We start from the raw sequence: 21,358 nt of genomic DNA on the forward strand, positions 1-21,358 counted from the left end.
ATTTTCCTGCAAGTGTCATGACATCCTGTGTTTTGTTTGTAGCCAGCAGCATCCATGCTTGTTCCATGAAGCTTTTACCTCCATGTAGCGCTGGCCTTCCATGCTTGAGTCGAGTTACAGCTCTCCCTCCCTCTATGACACAAAAGCAGCATCTGGTTCCACCTGACTAGAGCCATGAATAATTGAATAGGGGGCATTATTATTTCCAGCCAGCTCCACTAGCTTGGCAATAACAAGCAGTTTAGGTAGTGCTATCAGCGTTGCTAGCTAAGTGGTTGAGCATGGAGAGAGGATGTTATTTTACCTCGTTGGCATCTTATACTTGTGTGGGTTTGTAAGTATCTGGTTGAATGAGCACTTAAGTGTTATTTTTCATTGATACACTGGTTCAACATGTTGCATGGTTGTTTGCAGATTTTGGAGTGTGAGTAAACATAGTTGTAAAAGCGTCTGGCTGACTTCAATAATACAATAAAGTACACATAAGACCATCCACAATAAGACTTTCATTGGATTTCACAGACTCTCTATTGTTATACAATTTTTTTTCTATTTCAATTGTTTGTATTTTTTATCTGAATTGGACAACAGTTGGACACAGGTTCATTGTGTTTGCTGCTGGTGGGCAAGTAGTCCAGTAGATACTTTATTCTTTCTTTCTTGAGACAGAAACTGTGAGGATAGATGAAGGTTGAACTCACTGTTTGCACTGTGAGTGTAGCTGTTAGCTGTTTTTCCACTCAGACCTCCTGCTAGCTCTGAAGGGCCACTCAACTACACTTAGAAGTAGAGTGCTAGCAGATTTCATCACTAGGGGGCCTTAGCAGTAGTGGTCGAGGGTTATGTGGAGTAAATACAAAAATCACATTTTAGAACTGCTTTAGCACTTTTCAAAGTGCCTTACATACACTTAATATGGAGTTATAAAAACAGTCAGAAACCATCCTCTCCCACCTCACCCTTCAAGTCATGCACAAGGTTAAAACAAAAAATAGGTTATAAATAAAATACTGAAAACACTAAAATATAATAGAACAAAATAGAATTAGATGATAGATGATCCATTAAATTTTTTTAATGAGATAATTTAGTCAAAAAATTGTTAATATTGTACAATCTTCTTCTTATAGCCCGCTCTGGCCAGTTAAAGTGCTGCCTTCAAAATAGAAAACAGTAACACATTATTCATAACTCCCATTGTTTTACTGTGATACTGGTGTGTTGTCAGTGATTCTTGAAAGATAATCTTGGTAATCACTACAACAGCGTTAACATTTTAAGTGACATTCGCAAGCGTGTGTCACAGTTAAAAGCAGCCACTAAACTCAGATTGTACACTTGGACTTGGATTGTAGGGCAAGTACGTTCTCTATAATAAACTAGTATGGCTAAATTCTTTTAAAACCATCGGTTCCTGGCAAGAAGCAAGGCAAAAACACAATTTTAATCAAAATAAATCCCCAGAAGAGTCAGTGGAGAGTGACACAGAGTAGGAAAACAGAAGGGTCAAGAGCCAGACACATAGGATTTACAGCCTGGGCATCAGTAGGACATCAAACCAGCCAACCCAGGAGGAGATGGAGGAAGTGCTCATTAAAGTAGAAAAAGGTTTTTAAATGAATAACCTTTGCATCATATCAGTTAATCTTCTTCATTTGGAGTTGAAAATTCTTGACTGTTATTTTCTGAGCCAAAATAATGATCCAGGGCCAGTGGTTAAAATGGTGGCGCCATTGATATCCTAAAATTTGCCACTGCGGCAATGTAAACCCTGTACTGTGATAGCGACCACTAACTATTGTGGAAGGGTTATGTTTATAATAGAATTACTCTGCGCGATTATTACTATATTGATATGACCAACTGTGTTCTGTTTCGTCCCACAGCTTCGAAATGAAGTCCCGCCCCTCCAGCTCCCAGATGTGCAGCGTGTGGACAGCTTTCATCTTCTAGAGGCCAACAGCAGAGCTCTGAGACTTGGCCCTCAGACCTTGAGCCACCAGAGGCAAAAGCAGAAATTACTGGTGAGTTCTCCTTGTTAAAAGGAGAAAAATGCTTGTTGGTGCAGGACTGGGCATGGGCCATTAGGGGCAGTTGAAGTGGCTGTGGAGGCATTTGCTCTAAGCAGTTGTCTGGCTTTTATGTTCCTCTCCCTGCCTCTGATTGTGAACTTGTGAACCATGAGTTATTTTTCCTCCAGTTACTGGTTTAATTTTGAAATGAGCCGTGCTCCCCTCTACTCGTGTTCAATTAGAATCATCATTTGGATTAATTGTGGCCATAATGGCAGTTTTCTTGGTATGCCATAATTGCTGACCATTTAAGTATAAAGTAAGAAGACAATGACCCTAACAGAGGTACACACATTTACAGTACATCTTCCATGTCCGAGGAGGTTACTGAGTCAATCAAATTTGTTTGCAGATGATATTTTCCTAATGAATCATAACCTTGAACGGTCATTTTATTTTTGAATTTATTATCAGTGATCCTCAGCAACTAATTTAAGTTTATGGCATCAATTTGGTGTAAAGACAGAATAGACAATTTTTACAGTTTTTATTTTTAAGGGAATAAGGAAAAAAACAAGATTGAGTTTGGAAATATTAATATGATATTTCCATTACATAAAATGAAATAAAATGGGCCCTTGAGACTTCTTCATTAAAATATTTATTTAGGCTCTTTGCCTTTATTTAATAGGACAGTGGATAAAGTAGGAAATTGGGAGATAGTGGGAAATTACATGCAGGAAAGTAGCTGCAGGTCGGACTTGAACCTGGGTCGGCCGCTTGAAGCACTATAGCCTCAGTACATGGGGCGCGACTTAAACACTAGGCCATCAGGTCCCCACCTACTACATTTAAAACTACACTACTATTGACAACCTGCACTGCACAGGGGTGCTGAGTCAAATATTTTAATACCTTTAATTAAAAAAATAATTGATATTTTTTTTGTACATGACCTATATATTATGGACACCTCTGAGTGCATTTATATGATCACAAATCAAATTAGAAAATGAAGTTCAGAGATGGTCCCTATCTAATTTCTTTCCCTGAGGCCTCCTGAAAAATAATACATCAGTTACCAGAGGAACTGACTGGGACAGCTTTGGTTCAGGAGGTAGCGGTGGTATCGTGATTATCTGCAGTTGGACCAATGATACCTCCAGTCCACCTGACTGTGTGTTTGGGCACGTCATCGAACTCCAAGTTGCTGTTTGAGGCTTAGTATGAAAGTGAAGAGATTAGATCCTGATGGGCAGATTGACACTTTACATAGTAGCCTTTGCCATGAATGTATTTGTGTGTGAATGTTGATATGTAGTGTACTGTCATTTTAATTGTTCAACTAGAAAGGCTCCGGGACAAGAAAGCTGCTATCGAAGTGCAATCCACTTACCATTTATTAAACCCTTTATGGGGGGAAATTGTTGCTTTCCTAACAGTTACCGAGTCAACATCTCAAGAAGATGGAATTTTGATCTTTAACAGTGTCTTTATTTACTAATCTACCTGTACCGCTTCAATTCCCTTGGAGTGAGGAGACCTCATAGCCAAGGACAGTAAACAGCAGGTTTCCAGAGCGGAGCTGGCTTTGTTTTCCTCAGGCTTCCTCCAGGCTGAGATCTCACAATGGAGGCTGCTTGTAATTCCCCCGGCTTCCCCTGATGTCTGCGGTTCAATATGAATGAGCTGCATCGATTAGACCTCAGTGTGGTGCTTACGCAAAGGGGATAAGTTTTGTGTGTGTGTGTGTGTGTGTGTGTGTGTGTGTGTGTGTGTGTGTGTGTGTGTGTGTGTGTGTGTGTGTGTGTGTGTGTGTGTGTGTGTGTGTGTGTGTGTGTGTGTGTGTGTGTGTGTGTGTGTGTGTGTGTGTGTGTGTGTGTGTGTGTTCATGGGGCTGCTGCCTTTCTGTCCTGTGTTTCCTAAGCACTTCCCAGACAGTTGTTTTACACAGGGTGAAGTTATGGGTGACATGTTTCGCTGTTCCATACAAGCTTGGTTATTAGCAGCCTCTTCCTGCTCGTTATGAAACGTGATGTATACTTCCTGGTGATCAAGAAAAGTACATTTTACTGGTTGCAATAGTAACAGAGGAAACGGAAAGCATAGTTTTCTAGATACTTGTTTTTTTCGCACCTTGGTTCTGATCATTGGCAGAAGATCAGAGCACCCCATGATATTCACAACCTCTCCAACCTTCTTGTCACACACTGAGAGCGAGGCCCTCTGGTTTTAAAGTTAGCCAGCTGTATTCTGCGATAGATAGGATACACTTTATTGTCCCCTTGGGGAAATTTGTCTTGGACTCACAGTGCTGTATGATCTCTAGGGGTGCTAGGTTAGCACTACCAACTGTGTTTTTTTTGCATAATTAGGGTGGTGTGAACTTTATTTTTAAATTCTCCTCCTGCTTGTGACATGGCTACTTGATAATTAACTTGTCAACATTTCTACAGGGGTTTCACTTGCCATTTCAGTCATGTGCTGTAGCATTTCCCAGGCAGCCTCACATGGATTTTTTATAATCTGTCATTCTATCAAACTTCATAAAGATCCTGCAACAACTCTGTGAAGAGGACATTTTATTAAACAGATGTTTAATATGAAATGTGGACATTAAAGGGATACTTCACCCATTTGCATTAAGCTTTGTATCATTAGTAACCTGGTAGTATTTTTGAATGGTCGTGCATCCCGTCCCAATTTTCCCCTGAGATGGGAAATCTTTGTATTTTTAAGTCTGAAAAGGAGCTTCTGATGACGCAAAAATCGTCATTTTACGTCATTGGAAGCTGTTGCGGTTAGCGGGGTGAAACTACAACGCTAGTTCCTCATATTTTTAACCACTGAAGCTACAGACCAATCACAGATCAGTGGGTGGGAACTCACTCCCAGAATCGAAACTTAACGTCCGCCATATTGCTTGGAAGCTATGCTAACAGGCTCTATGGAGAAAGCTGAAAGCTGGGGCTGCCGCTGGCCGCAGCAGCCGAGAAACAAAACTGTCTCGCGGCTATATTGCTATATTACTGGCTGCCGCCAGCAGCCGAGACATAAGGCCTGCCTGTCGGCGGTGGTGAGGACGAGGAGCCGGGGCGGCTCAAGCTGGGGCGGACTGGTAGTGTCGGTACTCTCACTGTTTGCCTGTGGACACAGACATAGAGTCTGTTTTCTGCCAGGAATTTCCAAGATACCAATTCCTTCTGGAAGAAATCTCTGAATCAGTTGAGGAAACGGCCTTAGGTGTTGAAATAAATATGTCTGTAAACCTGACCTTAGTGGGACTGGCCTGCGGTGCAGTGCATTCTGGGATTTGGTCTCTTTCATCCACATGAGCCAAAAAGACACTTTCTGCCTTTTCTCGGCCAAGAAGGCACCAACTTCAACATTTATTTACTACTACATATATGACCCAATATATGTCAATACAGATTCATGTTTCATTAAAAATTGACTAGGCCCATGTTACTGTATATATAAGTTTTTGTTGAGTACTTACAGTACCTCAAATATTACAGTTATAAACAGTTATCAAAGCCAGAATAATCTGTAATTTTATAGTTGTAAAGGACCCTATCTTCGCGGCAGCCGCCATGACAGACACAAAATGTTTATCGTTGCCAAGGAAACACCGGATGTTACGTCAAAAAGCGCTGCATAAGGAAGCGGGAGCTGCTACTGAAAGCTGCCGTACTGTAGCTGTATGTGCTGCTGTGATAAAATCTTCATGTAAATTATACTTGGATACATCTTTGGTAAACATATTGTCTTTCTCAGGTTGGTTTCGCCTGTTTGTATTGACTACGGTCAACACAGAGTTCGTTTTCACCGGGGCCAGCCTCGGCATCGTCTTTTTTTATTGTTTTGATTGAGAGTTTTCATTCAGCCCCAACTCACTGTATCTTGTTGTTATTATAACATCCTTGACAGACCTCTGGTCACATAAAAGCTCTTCCCTCGTACCTGCAGTGGTTGCTGGGAAACAAGCATTTTGAAGTTGACATGCTTCCTATCATGTAAGCTGGTGTTTTACACCTCTCAGTCAACAGAAATGAACTGGGAAGAACAGGGGTGGGTGGGTTCAAGGTGACGTTGTTAGTCCCCTCAAGTGGACAAACAGCTGATTATGGATTCTAGAAGATTGGTGTAGCAACAGTAATTACAATTCTGAATGTTCCTGCATAGAGCTGAGTGAAGTGGTAATGAAAAATTGACAGAGCAAGAGGCACTTCTTCAGCAGGCTCCATTAGCCTGCAGCTCTGTTATCTTATGATGGAGATGCAATCAACAAACCGCAGACACGCCCTGTTGAAGGTATCTTCCCCGTGAACACAGCTGTCTGAAACCGGTACATCTTAGCTGAGTATGGTCTCCTGTGAGCAATTTTCACAAAAGTGACTTTTTTTTTACTTTGCCCCAGAGATTTTGTACACTTTTTTCCACCCTTGTTGTTTGTCTTCTTTTATGTGCACAGATTTGTGCTGAAGAGGGAATTTCACAGATACTGAGTTGTTATTGCGTAACATTTTCCTCTGTTATAAGACTTTTAAGTGTTTGACTGCAGGAGTTTTTGGAGATCAAGGAAACTGACTAAACTTCTCTGCCTGTAAATTATGCATCAGTTGAAAATTGCTGTCATATAGTATAAATTAAACTTTTTTTGTTTCAATCACTTTCAGTTATAACAAACCATAACAGTTCTCCATATTGTGAGCATGCTGTGCTGGTTAAATCAGTAGTAAAATCAGTGAATCAAAAGCCACTGAGCATAAAGATTAACAAAAAGTAGCTAATTTGTTTACTTTGTTTACAGCGAGAGAGGTACAGTTTTGTTGTTTACAATATTCCGTTATCAAGAATGCAACTGTAAAAAAGAAACAAAATGCATCGTTTGCATTTTGTTTGGCTGATTCCTATATCAGATCTTTTTAGAGGTGTCCCTGATCTGCAGATTCTAATTATGGCTGATTTCAATTTTCTATCTTTAAAGAACTATGCTTGACAGAAAAATTAAACATTTTTGTAAATTTCCTTTTATGGAAATTAAATTGTCTGTCCCTTATAAACACTGACTGCCAATCAGGCTTACTATTTGTTTAAAAAAGTCTTCATAACTGCAACAGGACATGACTATCTCTGTGTTCTCATCTAAAGTAAAACATTCTCCATCTCTTCAGCTGCATACTCCCTGACTCCTGAAGGAATTATGTATTATACATCAAATAACTACAACTCAGGACCATTCTTTAGACGATTGCTTGCAGTCTCTTGCCTGTCTACCTTTATCTTTCTCACTGCTTGGTGACAGATATGTGGCCACAAAGAATTAATTAATTAGTGAAACGGTCTTTGATTACTCTCCAGTAGGTCAATGTTTTGTTTTTTTGCATCCACTGATAGACACCTCACATCCACACTGCCGTCTTGTTAGCTTGTTTGTGTGTAGCTACCACATTAGTGTCTGTGGCGCTGTGTGCATTGCAGGAACAGTGTGGCTCATGTGTGTTCATCTGAAGTCGGCACAGATTAGAATCGGATATATTTGAGAGGACCGGCCGGTCATGGCTGAACGGGCTGAAAATTGTCTGACTCTGGTCACCAGCTGGTCGATCGGTGCATCTGTAAAAACCAGCAATTTTTTCATTCAATCGGCAAAACCATTCATTCCAATGAATCGAGGACAATTTTGTTTAATTATTTAAAATTTCCCTTTGCGTTATGAAAATGTGCTTTTTCTCTTCTCATAAGCGACGTAGTGTTTCTTTAAATTGTCTACTAGCAAAACTAAGAGAGTGATCTTGGATGTTTCTGTATCAGATACCGCCAAGTCTGTCCCCCTCCACTTTTCCTGCCAATCTGCTGCACGACTACATTTCTGAGATAAATAGACAGGCTTTCTAAGGAGTCAAAAAATACAGGCACATCTGTCAAAGTTAGTTGCAGCAAGGTTTGAGCATTTCTTTCAGCACTGAGCATTTGATCGATGTGGAATGAATGAATAGATGCGTTGTTTAAAGTGGAGAACATTTGCTGCCAGAATTTTGATTTGTGATGTTTTGCCAACAAATTGTAGGAACTGCACTATTTCTGTCTCCGTATCCATCCGTGTTTGTTCTGCGCTCTGATAGGCCCACCTGCATAATGAAAAGCTAAGAGTGTGACCGACTCCCCATCTGTCTCTGAGTGTCTCGGTGTCATAGCTGAGATGGCAAGGGGCAAGACTTATTAGGGATGTGAACAGTTTCTCCTTGGTTAACTCCTGCCCTAATAACTATTCATCACTGAGAGCAGGCCTACAGTCAGACCTGCAGGTTTACTCAGCTGTGCTCAGTCTGATGGTCAAGTGAATCATCAGGCCAATGGCACATTAGAGTTCTGATCATAAATATGAATCACACTGATAAAAAAAAAACAGTCATAGTCTGTACCCATCATGTTTTTCTGAACATAAACTAAAAATATTCTCTGGGGTCAAACTCGGTGTCTTTACCCTCCTACACCACTATGCATGCCAAAATGATCCTTTATTCATAATTATTCATATTCAGAGATTAAAATCACACAGCTGAGAATCGATGGAGAGAACGGGACGACAAACAGACGGAAGTATTTGTGTGGTGGGGCTAGATGTGACTGAGACAAACAGTTGTAGATTCGTGGTTTTATAATTTATTTCATTATGTTAATGTCTGTGTGCGTGTGGGTGCATGTTTTGCTGTGGGAGGCCCTGCGCTGGGGCACAACCACATGTTTACATCACTTATAATGAAATTAGAGCCACGTGGCGCCCACACTACAGGCCTCCACTGATCCTCTAATTCAATTACCCTCCTTATTAACGGTCCAATGCTGCTGGATGACCCAGGACCACACACCGTTCTGGCTACACACCATTCACTCAGCAGCCTGCTCTGCTTCTCCACTGGACTTACTTATCAGTCACTGCCGTATTGATGAACAAGGGCCATCCGGGAGAAAGAACCTTGATATCTATGTGATAGTTCATGACTGTACTATCAGTCTCTGGTCTGCAGTATCAGTAAATAAACCTTAAGTGTCCTTTTTTTAAGATTTATTTTTGGGCTTCCTTCATTTGGACAGGACAGTGGGTAGAGTAGGAAATAGGGCAGAGGGAGTGGGGAATGACATGCCAGAAAGGATCCCTAGACCAGACTTGAACCAGGCCGAACGCTTGAAGGACTGTTGCCTGTATACATGGGGTGTGACCTAACCACTAGACCATCTTGACCCCAAGAGGACATTTTTTCCATGCATAACTCTGTGCAGAATTTGTGAGAATCTTTGTTAATTGGAGAATACTGTTTTGCATTTGTCTGATTGGTCATGTTTTCATCATATCTATTTTTACGAGTTCAGCTGTGATCATTTATAATATCAAACAATTAGGGGCGCTGGTAGCGCAGTGGTTAGAGTGCGCGCCCCATGTATGGAGGCTGTAGTCCTGTAGCGGGCGGGCCAGGATCAAATCCGACCTGTGGCTCCTTTCCTGCATGTCATTCCCCACTCTCTCTCCCTGATTTCCGACTCTATCCACTGTCCTATCTCGCCAATAAAGACACGAAATGCCCAAAAATAAATCTTAAAAAAAATTAATTATAATATCAAACAATTAATCATTTTTGTTGTGAAAGTAAATTTTGGTGTCCCAAATGTAACTTGTCAGCTATGGGACTAAAATAAAAAAATACATTATCAGCTCAGTTGTTCAAGTTGAAAACTACTGATGCAGCTTTTCTTATGCTGAATGCTAAAATGTCTAAATGTGTCCAAATGTTTAAGCTACAGGACATTTACCTGCATGAACTTTTACAAGCCTTCATCAGCATTGTTTAATAGTGAAGAATAAACCTTGACTGAGGTTGCATGGATATTATTTGTACCTCATGATTTGATATTGAAGCCTGCGACTTTAACTTGACAACAGACAGGAACATTTTGAGCTTGTGGACTGTCTTAAAAGTGTTTGCAAAATGGTTAAGCTTCAAGGTTTCTGTCACTTAGATACTGTACATTCGCTATAATTGCATCTGGACTAATGCAATACAAACAAGTGAGCTGTTTTAGCCCTATTTGTTGTCTATAGTTTTTATTTTTTATTTTTCAAATTTGCTTAAAAGTTAACCTGGTGACACCAATCATTACATCTATTACCAACCGACCTGTAGTTTTTAAAATAAATAAAGGTCAATATAAGCTAGTTCATTTGAAATTGTTCCAGTTTCAATCATCTTGTAAAAACTATTTGACATAAAATGTAAAGCTCCTCTGTGCAACTTTTCGATTTTGTTGAAATTGACTCCCCCTGTTACCTCTTTGTTTTTCTTCCTGTGCATGTGTACATCGTGTTTTCTGAAAATTCTCTTCCTGCGTTACCACTCACAGTGAATCTTGGCTGTAGAAAATGTCAACGATGGCCATTTAAGCGGAGTTCTGTAAATCTTCTCTTCTGACTACTGCCTTGCTGCAGTGGTAACAAGCATTAAGCATCTCTATGTAGAAATGAGTCATCTTTAGACAGATTGGCTTGATAGAAAAACTCATCACTTTAAAGTAATAAATGCCATATCTTAAAGGTTTTTGCTTCTTTTCGCTTCTTTTACAGATCTGAGCAATACATTTTTTTTCTGATGAAAAACAGATCCAGATAACAACCTTCCATAATAACCCTCAAGGGAACCAATGAGGACATTCTGAAATATATGAATTAGAAAAAACCCTGTAAAAATGGGTTTGTATTTTCCAAACAAACCAATGTTAAGAAAGGGGAAATTGTTGAACCATTCCTAGGCAGTGATTCTGATTCCTGTTGTATTTCCTGCCTGAGATGCAGCCATGAATGTAAACTGTAAGATTGTGTTGCTGTTGGAAGAAAGCCTGTTGCCTCTCTGCTGTAACAGGTCTGCAAGGAGCTGGCGGGGTGTGTGGCATGATTTAACACACAGGGTGTCTGGTGCTAGCACATACACAGACAAGGGGCAAACACACTCACATAAACATATGAACACGCAGCACTGTATGCAGTCGGTGGTTGAGACTTTACTGCACAGATAACAGCACACTTATGATGCTGAGATAGCGTTTATCACAGCCTCATCAGAGATTGTAGAGAGAGGGAGAGAGCCCTCTCCAGTCTCCTCCGGGGTCATGTGTTTCTGAACCACCTTCCTTTAGTCTGTCGTGACGGCTGTCTGATGTAGCATCACACTGCTCTCTCTGTATTCGTTCATTTTACGTAAAGAAAATCCCCTCTGCTGCAAAACATGCTAATTTAAGATAAAAAAAAAAATGCAGTAATCAGAAATCTGTTATGTGAAAAATATATGTAGTCCTCCTGGCAGCATTTTATAACTTAAAGTGAATACATTAGAACTAGCAGGAGAAACATTGCTTCATATGACAGATTAAAACACTAAGAGAAGTGTCTGAAACAAAGCCAGCTAATGGGTTTATCACAACCCCCCCGTCTTTTGACCCGCTTGAGAGCATGCATGATACAACATGGTTAATCATCTCATGGCCATACTCAGGATTTCAAAGGTAACTCTCTGCCAAGTATCTCAATCTCTAGCCACAGCAATGAGCTTATTAAAATTTCAATCTGCTACAGGCTCTCTTTCTCGCCCCGCAGGATGAATGTGCCCTTTTAATAATGTAACCGGTTTTAACAAGATCGTAAAATGTTCATTTAACTTTCATAAGTCCTGTTAGCAGAGTGACAAATTCATGTGATGGCAGGAAACACTTGGGCTGTCAGTCGGTTTTTAGAAATGAGTAGAGTTTTTTTTTTCCTGTCGTTCAGTGCAGCTGCATGAGGCCGGACAGTTGTGCTGTAGTTTACAGCTGCCAGCAGGGGCGGGGGTGGGGTGGGGGGGGTGGGGGGGGGCTGAGCTGAGCTTGTAGCTGTGTCACGCCTGTGGCTCTGAAAAGAGAGGTTAGTCATGATGGGGCAGATTTAAATTGGCCTTCTGGTAACTGATAGTGCTTGACTGAACACTCCCATTCTACTCTGCCTCATCTATAATGCACATGAGTTACAAAAGGGCTAAACCCTGAAAACAGCCTTTCACATGCAGCCAGAGCATGCTGTGTGATGGCTTTCAAAATCCATTTATGGCTCATGAGCTCTCCCTTTTTTTTTTTTTCTTCACACTCTTCAATACAGTCTCTGGTTCAGTGACATAACTCGAACTGGGCCAGGGTCAGGTCTGAATGCAAAAGCCGATTGGTTATTCAGTAGACTTTGTGTTTGCTTCACCGTCTCAAGCATTGTTGGAGTAATGTGACCTTCATTGGGAGATTAAAATATGTTGCAGGCGTGCATTGATTTCCGGGCTGGCCACTGGTATTTATGGACTCAGCCAGTGCATTAATATTGATATTGGCTCTCCTGAAGCCAGATCTGACATTGTGTGTTCCTGCACTCATGTGCAAACTGAGATAAGAAAAATATCTGAAGACACAGAGATAAGAAAAGTATCTAAAGAGACAGTACCCAAGAGAAGAATGATTGGTTGCTTATGTGTTTTGGTAACCTAAATCTGATGATGACCCAGCAGCAGCTTAATAAGGTCATTCCCCATTATGTAGTGGCTAATTACAAATCCTGTCATAGAAGTCCCAAAGCTGCACTGTCAAGTATAAAAGCAGTTTAAAGGAACACTTCACACCCAAACATGATAAGATGATGTTTTCTTTTTCCATTTTAACCCAATCTGAGATGTCTAACTGTTTATATAGATCATTTCACAGGCATTTTTGCATTGGTAACTCCACTTTGAGTGTTTTGATCAACACAACACGTTCCAACACAACAAGCATTCCCAGGAGATTCACTTTGTGCTTTAGTAGTGATGGGTATCGAGAACTGTTATTTTTTCAAACCTGTACATATTTGGTCAGTACTGGAAGTACAGATTAGCTCATGGACAAACGGTGAGCTAATGCAGGGCTTTCCATAAGCACCAGCTGATGTCCTAACAGCTGAACAGTCACTTAACTACAGATTCCTGTTTTTTTTTTTCAAATTAATGTTCTTAATCTAATAGTCGTGACACTCACTTTGTTTCACATCAATACGAGCAGACGAGATGCCTCTCTGTCTGTGTCATTCCTGCCCGAATGTGTGAGCAGGGGGAGGCAGGGGCACTCAGCTGAGAGATGTCTTCAGCATTCAATAAAAATTAGTAAAATAATTGAAGTCAACATGAAGAATTGCATATTACTGCACAGAAGAGGGTCATCGTCATTACAGACTGCCTAAAAAAACCAACTCAAAACAAATGATGCAGCAAGGTGATGCCTGCACTGTATTCTTTAAAAAGATTTCCCAAACACGCCATGCAGACGTTTCTGTGCTTAATAAATGAACATATCAATGAACTACCTTTTTTATGTTCTACAGATTTTTGACATTTTAGCATATTTGTAAGAGGCGTCACCAGCTTTTTTTGAAATCTGTATGATTGTAAGTCATCAGGAGGTGGGTGATTTTGCTCAGTCTGGTGCCCTTTAATTGGATTGGTGCCTGAGTGGAATTAAAGGCCAACGATGGCTGCCAGCGTTTCTCATACAGGCAGAGGGGATGACTGATAAGCTGGCCACTCATAGTGTCAGAAGAGTTGCGATCAGCTTTGTCTGTGTCTGGAGTGTTGATGTTGTTGTATCCTGTTATAACCCTCTCCTGCTTCCTCAAATTGCTCCTTTGTCTCAGCTGGGAATGCCTGTTCATCGGAGCGTTTTGTTCAGTGGTGTAGAGTTTTTTTTTCTAAGAGATTGTTGTTGAAGTTGAGACTCCTGTCTCTTGCTGATGTTTTCTTCTGTGAGGTTTTGTTTTTAGGAGGTACTTTGGGATGAGCGTGAGGGACAAGTGGTCCTGACAGTTCAACTAAGAATGACTCCCACTACTGACATGACTTTTGGCCAATGAGTTCACCAAAAGGTTGTTTTATTGGTCATTTGCTTAGATTACATCTCTCTCCCTCCCCTGTTGCCTTTTTATGTTGATGTCTAAGCTGTCACATAGTTTTACGGCAAAATGAGAGCCAGACATCTCAGGAATGTCCTGTAAATATTAGCGCAACATCAGTATGAAGAAACCTCTCATATATTTTGTGTTTTATATCGACATCAAAAGAAATAGCAAGCAGCCAACCTCCTACTCTAGGAGCTGCTGCATGTCAATGTACTCTACGCACTAAAAGTGAGGTCTGACAGAGGTCTCACAGAGCAAAATATGGCACCAAGCCACTTAGCAGGGACTAAATATTTTACTCCCATCCCTTAGAGGGTAAAAGAAGGACCAGAAAATAACTGGGAGTTAAAAAAAAATCCTGTTAATATTATCGAAAGAAGCATTTTTTCCACTGCTTATTAAGAAGACAATCCTTCACTATATGTAGCTGTAATGCTGGCATTGAGTCATATTAATTCACCGTGTCTAACACACTGCTTATCAGTAAGAGTCTACGACGGTGTGTTATTAGGTGACTGTAGCTATCGCAGAACGCAGTAATTCAATCGGCAGGCTTGGATAGCAGTATGGACTTGTGCTGAACTTCAGGATCAGGTTGCAGACCTGTGCTGCGCTTTCAAACCTCTACGAAGGGAGCTTTGTCTATCTGCCATCTGTTCTACAGTTCAGACAGACCTGCGGAGACTGAAACAAACCGCTTGTTTGCTGCTGCCTGTGTGGATATGAGGGAAATCGTCTTTAAAGCTTGCACGGTCTCTGTGTGGGAGAAGGTAAGGCCAGGTGAAAGGGTGACCTTTATACAGTGTGAGTGAGAAAATCTAGGAAGTCAGGGGAAAGTTCAGGCAAGTGGACTGAATGTTGTCTGTTTGATGTTTCTCGATGGGACAAGTAGCCAGTCTCTGTCAGTGTCAGACCTTCTTCTGACCTGTTTTGGGATCAAGTAAAACCATCTTTGTGTTAACATCCTTGTAGATTGATAGAAAAGAAATTCCAGTAACACGGTCTGGTAAAATGTTGAATCTGACAAGGAATAAGGTTGAAAATGTATTTCTACAAAAAGCCTTTGCAAAGTTGAGTTATTGGTGTGAGATAGCTCCACCTCCTTCTTGATGTCTGTAGAAATGTCTGAAAACAAGTGTAAATGCTTTCAGGAGCAAAATGAAGGTGCCTCCTGGAATTAAATAGAACTGTACCTTTACAGAGCAAGACATGTCTCCTTATTGGCCTTCAACTCACATGTTTTATACATGATGGACTGAGTTTATTCGCAGCAAGCAGCTACTCTTTATATTAGTGATGCTGGCCCAGAGCATATTTGGATATTTATGCTAAAATGAAATCTTAAAGATTTTCATTAACATAAATGTCTGTTTAAGCCCTTGTGTCCGAACTATTCTTTGTATTAAGAAATGGGTGTGGAGTTGTAACTAACTTACAGTTATTTGGATATTAAATCAGCTTGCCACTGCTGGTATATTGGACAGGGTGTTTGTGTGTTGACAGGGCATTGTGGTTGTTCTCTTGTTACATTTCAGTACAGCATTGCATAACTTATAAATGACCTCTTCTTAGTCCCTCCCCACAAAATGGTCCTACACAGTACTTCTTTTAGCTTGCCTCATTTAGCTTGGGAGACTGAGTGTAATTATGGCACATTTTGTTACACCTGATGCAAGCACATGTTGTAAGTTTTTGTTTTTATTTTTGTATCATTTTTAACTTCTTATAGTATTGATAGAACAAAAGTCCTTTATCAGGTTATCAGCTAAACCTATAATAACACATATATCTAATGTCTACAGAGAATGAACAAAAGCAAAGCCATCAAGAGAAACATCCAATCATGACAAACTGTCAAAACTATCAGCACGGGAACCGTTTTGACATGTCTCTGTGTCTCATTCTTTTGAACATGCTGTCTCAAAAAATGCCTGCAGAAAATATCTTTGCATCTGGCACAGACCCCTAAAAAAGGTTTAAGGATGGACTGATGAGATCATGGAGGTCAAAGGTCCTGTTTTTATTTTTTTATTTTTATTTCCCTGTGAGAGAATGACACCCTTGCCCAGTCACAGTCAATTCAATACTATTCCCTATGCTTTGTTTGTTGCTAAACTTGATGTATGCATGTGACTGCAAAGCCAAAATTCATAGTCATTGTGTTGATTAGCTCACCAACTAATCCATCACCTTAATTTATCTCAGCTCACTTTACATTTACCTTCCACTTCATTTAATTTCATATCTTGTGAAGTTATGTGAAGGCCTTCCCTTATTATAGTAACATGCCTATAATAGCTGCTCATTATTATTAAAACATTAAGCTTAGGCTTTGGTGTCTGATGCTCTGATCATTCAATAGGCACATTGGAGCTGTGCCAATGTGTCATTGCATAACACTGGCATAGGATGCAGGTGTACATTTACCAGCTGGGAGTCCATTGCCTGCTGCTGTTTGATATCTCTGGTGGATTTGAATCCCTTTTAAAGATGCAGGGTGTTTGGTATATCCTTGCTGCATTGCTGCCATAAGCACTGCCTTCGACTTAAAGAATGCCTCTCCCCTCTTTCTCTCTCTGCACTGAGGATGACTCACACTCCAACACACCCTGCAGAAACCGCCCCTCAAGCACCCGAGACAGAGAGAGAGAGAGAGAGAGAGAGATGAGAGGGATGCGTTTTTAAACGTGGCTCTAACACACACAATACCGGTTCATATGTCCTGATCTGCCTGCTCTGTCTGTTTAAAGAAATACCTGGACTCATCAGTATTCCCTCCTCTTCTCTGCACGAACCATGCAGCTGGTGTTTTTGAACTGCTAGACCCTTGAGTGTATTATTCATTCATTCAGGCAGCTGATTCTCTTATCTGAGACAAAGGGTCTTTAGAAGTGCATTTATATTCATACGATGTGTTTTATATCTCTTAAAAGTACCTCAGTACCTCAAAAAGCCAAAATGCGAGGTCATTATTTAAGTAGACAGAGTCAAGCATCAGATTAAAGCATCATGGCAAACAATGCATCCAGAAAGGGTTAGTGGCAAAGGTGCCATTTTTAGATTCTCTCGTGATCCTCTCACCGTAGGCCGCCCTCCAGTGAGCGAGCTAACATTGTGTGACATTTGCAGTGATGCTGAAGTCCAGCCTGCACGTGCTGCAGCGCCGTAGGTCCGCTGCCCTCAGGCTTCCGCTTCTCTGGAAATAGAAAAAGAGCAAAGAGACCGAGCGTGATTAATGGCCATATATGTGCAGCAGAAAACACAACAAGCCTGTCTGCCGCCCTTCCCTAACACACAGCCCTACAGGCTGAAAATTACATAACAAAATCTGCAAATTTGCTCATGCTGATTTTGAATTGCTGTAGTTCAGTTATTGTATGTGATTGTGGCTGCGTGGCCTCGCTTGTCAGGTGGGCTCACAGTCTCACTGAGATGTGAGCCGTTTCAGATTTTGAGTGGTTTCTCTGCATGGAGTGCTCTCCTCTTATTTACCATGCCCCCAAGGTCAGCTCTCAGGACTGTCTTTGGAAGCAATGTTTAACTCTCCCTCTCGTGCCAGCCTGGATTTGACTGGCACTCTGTTTTTTTTTCTATCAGGAATGTGCTATTTTTAGCGCACTGTGTCAAAACATGGCTGTCTCATCCTGTGTATGTATGTCCTCACTGAAATAACCTCTCTTCCCCAGAAGGCTGTTGTGGTCTCTTCAGCTACATGTGCTGTAGCCCTGTTTGCCTTGCTTCACACTGCATGCAGACCCATTATGCAACCCTGTGCATCAGCCGTGGGGCCACCGGGCCAGAATGGCAGCCAGCTCCCTCCCAGCTCTCTCCCTTTCATCGTCTTTTTCTTTCTCGTTTTCATTTATTTTCTTGTTCTGTGTCTCTCTGTTCACCCTGACCCCCTCCCTCTCTGTTTCTTTCTTTAATTTCTTTAAGGTAAAGAAGGATGCACTCTGCATTGAGTTGCCTCTGTACACAATTACAGCAGTCTGTGTTTTCAGTAGGCGGTAAAAATTGTGGATTCTGCTTTCATGCAGCGTAGTTCTCTGTCGGTGTGCTGGAGTGTGAAGGCAGGTCAGACGGGGCCAGCAGAAGAAGAGAGAATGATCTGTCCTCTGTTGTCAGTGGGCTTCCTGGCTGCTTTGTCTAATCTTAATGCAAATTGGAGGGTAGTGTTTTCAGAAGTGTTGGACTTATCAAAGTTGGCCATACCTTACTAATTGTTTGATCAGCCATATTGCACAGTGATCTTGGCAGTGATTGGTGTAGCAGTGTACTAGCAGAAAAAAAATAATGTTCCACACTGTTCAACTCCCAATGGCAATTTTATTTACACAGAGAAACATTTTGATCTCAGAGGAAGATTTTTTTTCTGAAGTTAGTACATTTCGTGTCCTGCACCTGTATTTATTTTTACCTGGATGTGCACACACTAGCTTTCTCTTTTCAGTGTAGATTATACAAGTACTACAAAAACAAACAGTGGCAGAACTAGTACCCGATAATATCAGTAGTAGTAACAACAATGCAAAGACACCGTTTTATATTGAAAGTCATGATTTTGTAAATTGAAGTATGAGCAGGAGAATGTTTACTCAAAGGTCCTTTTTATATAGAGTGGGAACTTGCAGCATGTGGAATGTTAAAGCAGAGTTTTTACTTTGTAGCTTCAATTAAAAATGTTTAGGTCAGCAGATCAGCTGCTGGCTTTCGCTTTACTTTTGAGTACAGATGTATATGGCTCCAGCCTCCAGCCATGGTCATAGAAAGATTGGTTATGAAATAGGGAAACAGCTTGTCTGACAGTGGCCAAAAGTAAAACATTGTAGAACTACTACAACCATGGCTGCTGCTGCTGCTGCTACTATAACTACTACCAACTACTGCTATGACTGTACACTACCAACATCTCTGAAGCTCACTGATGTATTGTCATTTTCAAAACCTGTAAAAGATATCGCATGTGATGACAAGTTACCCACCTTTTCCAATCAAAGCTAATGGGCTTCTGGTTGTATCTGTATATTAAATGGACAGGTATGAGATTGGTATTCATCTTCTGTCTAGTCTGACAAAGAATGATTTTGACCATGCATTTCAGCTTGAAATAAGCTGCCTAATTCAGATGGTGATCTCCTTCATCTCTACTATTTGCAAGTGTTCATAATGCTTTTGCATGTGAAATGTTTAACACGTCCATTGTCAAACTTGAGTGTCACCATGATACATTATTAATTAAACAAGTTAAGAGTGGGTGCTCTTGTATTCATTATTAGTAAGGCTGTGATTCAACCTTAAATAGTCACAGCCACACTCATTCCCTACTCTCGATAAAGGGAGTTCTCTGTAGTGGACTATAAAGTGCAGGGGTCACAGACCACCGGGTCTCAGAAGCAACCAAAAATGTGGGAAAAGCAAGTTTTGAATGAATATTTTGATCCTACAGTAAGGCTTGTAACATATTGCATTATTATTTCATTATTTACATTTATTTTAATGGTTTATGTGGGGTTATTATTTAGGGGACTTAACCATTGTAATGCCAAGGGCTAACCTCCCCAGTTCCCCCACCAACTGATAGGCATGGTCTCTGCATCCGAGGTTGAGTGCTGCCCTAGAGGATTGTATTTCTTTGAACAAATAAAATCAAAGACAACATCCCAGAGCTTTTTTTTTCTCCTGCACACAGGATGATTTTGGGTCAAGTGAGGCTTCTTGTCTAACTGGTGGCAGAAAGCAAACAGTCTTCTTTCCCAAAATGTTCCTTTAAGTTCTAAGACTTGTAGTTGTTTAGTTGGATGAGTAATAACTATGTATTACAAGCAAAACACATCATTATGAGCATTTGACTTGAAGAGAGATATTACAGGCAAATTATGTTCCACAAATTAAAAGGACATTATGTTCCGTTCCAGTCCACTCAGTGTGTGAGCCTGCCTGCTCTGACATCTCATACTAGTTGAACCTCGGATATAAACATTTGACTGATACTCTATTAAGATGTTAAATGAGCCTGAAGCAGATATTTGAAGAAGTTCAGAGTATTAATTAAACCAAATGAGATATCAGAGAAGTTATGTTGACCCTGTCACGCTCTTAACAGTGGTAACCACACACAGACACACCCATGTTCTTCTTTCTTTTGCCTCATTTTCAAAGCATGCTTATAAGAACACACCTGTCGACAGGACTCTACTGTTTTCTGTTCTTTAAACTTTCTTATTTCTCTTCGAGTCTTCGGTCAGTGCGAGTCAGGAATTAAATTTGACCTTTAAACTTCGACTTTGTTTGCTTTTAATGTGAAGTGTTGCATGCTTTGAAAATATTATGGAGACATTCTGCTAGATAAAACAATTCACAAGGTTGCAGACTGCTTGGAAACACTCCTGGTGCAACTTTGTATTCTCTGTGAAGAACTGAGAATCAGAAACCTTCTCCCAAACAGCGTTTCATACCAAGACTTTTGCTTTGTCTGCACAAATGCTATTCTAACTGCTTGAGGAGTGCAACATTTGAAAGTGTTATCAATGGAAAGTTAACCTGTGTGTTTCTATTTTACACAAAGGGTAAACATATGGCTTACTCAGCAATGGGAACTCATAGATGGTCCTTGACTGTGCTGAGCAGTAATGGAAGCTAACACTCAGAGTATTTGATTTGTTAATGTATGTTGAAGGCCAGTGTATATGCAGGGCTTTCAATGCAACATGTTGAGTTAAATAATGCAAATGTGTTTTTTCATATGCCTGTTTCCTTTGTGTTTACATTTGAATACATACTGCTTCATCATGTTTCAGTGTTTGTTGTTACGCTGCAGTTGTAAAGTCAAATAGCTGTAGATATTACAACAGTGTTATCTAGAAGTTGAACAATTGCAGCAAACCTTTGCATGCTAGCCATTAATCTAAATTCATTACAGCGTTTTTGTGAATCGATACTGTATCCTAAAACATTTCGACCCAATACTCAAGGAGTGTTTTGATATTTTTTAAGACCTCTATAGTATGCTTGCAGCTAATCAACATTGTACAGTGTCTGTAAGAACTTAAACCTGCTTGTTGTGTTTAAGACTTTTAAAGTATAGCAGCAATGTTAATGTACGAGGGTTTATAATGGAAGCTCTTTGTAGTTTGTTCCGGGGAGCCGAAAGTACTCCTTTTGGCTCTGATTCTTTAAAACCAGCATCATCCAGCCCCTGCTGAGAGGAGGCAGGGGAAATTGATGTCCTCTCTGAGAAGCCCACTCGCTCACACAAACACACATTTTCTACTAAGCCAGGTCCGCTCTCGGTTTTTAGGTATAAGTTGTCACTTTTGCAGCAGGCGGATGTAATCACAGTTGCCATTCATACAGT

At 40.6% G+C, this 21,358-nt stretch overlaps 1 protein-coding gene across 2 annotated transcripts in view; it reads left to right on the top strand.

The window, feature by feature from the left end:
* Positions 1-1,890: 1,890 nt before the first annotated feature.
* Positions 1,891-21,358, top strand: part of rimbp2b (RIMS binding protein 2b) — a 77,758-nt gene continuing 58,290 nt past the window's right edge. For both annotated transcript variants that reach the window (XM_061037649.1, XM_061037650.1), the window contains exon 1: positions 1,891-2,024. The gene's annotated coding sequence lies outside the window, so the exon portion shown is untranslated. The remainder of the gene's footprint in view (positions 2,025-21,358) is intronic.

Source organism: Labrus mixtus, chromosome 5 (assembly GCF_963584025.1).
Source record: "Labrus mixtus chromosome 5, fLabMix1.1, whole genome shotgun sequence".
NCBI classification, from domain to species: domain Eukaryota; kingdom Metazoa; phylum Chordata; class Actinopteri; order Labriformes; family Labridae; genus Labrus; species Labrus mixtus.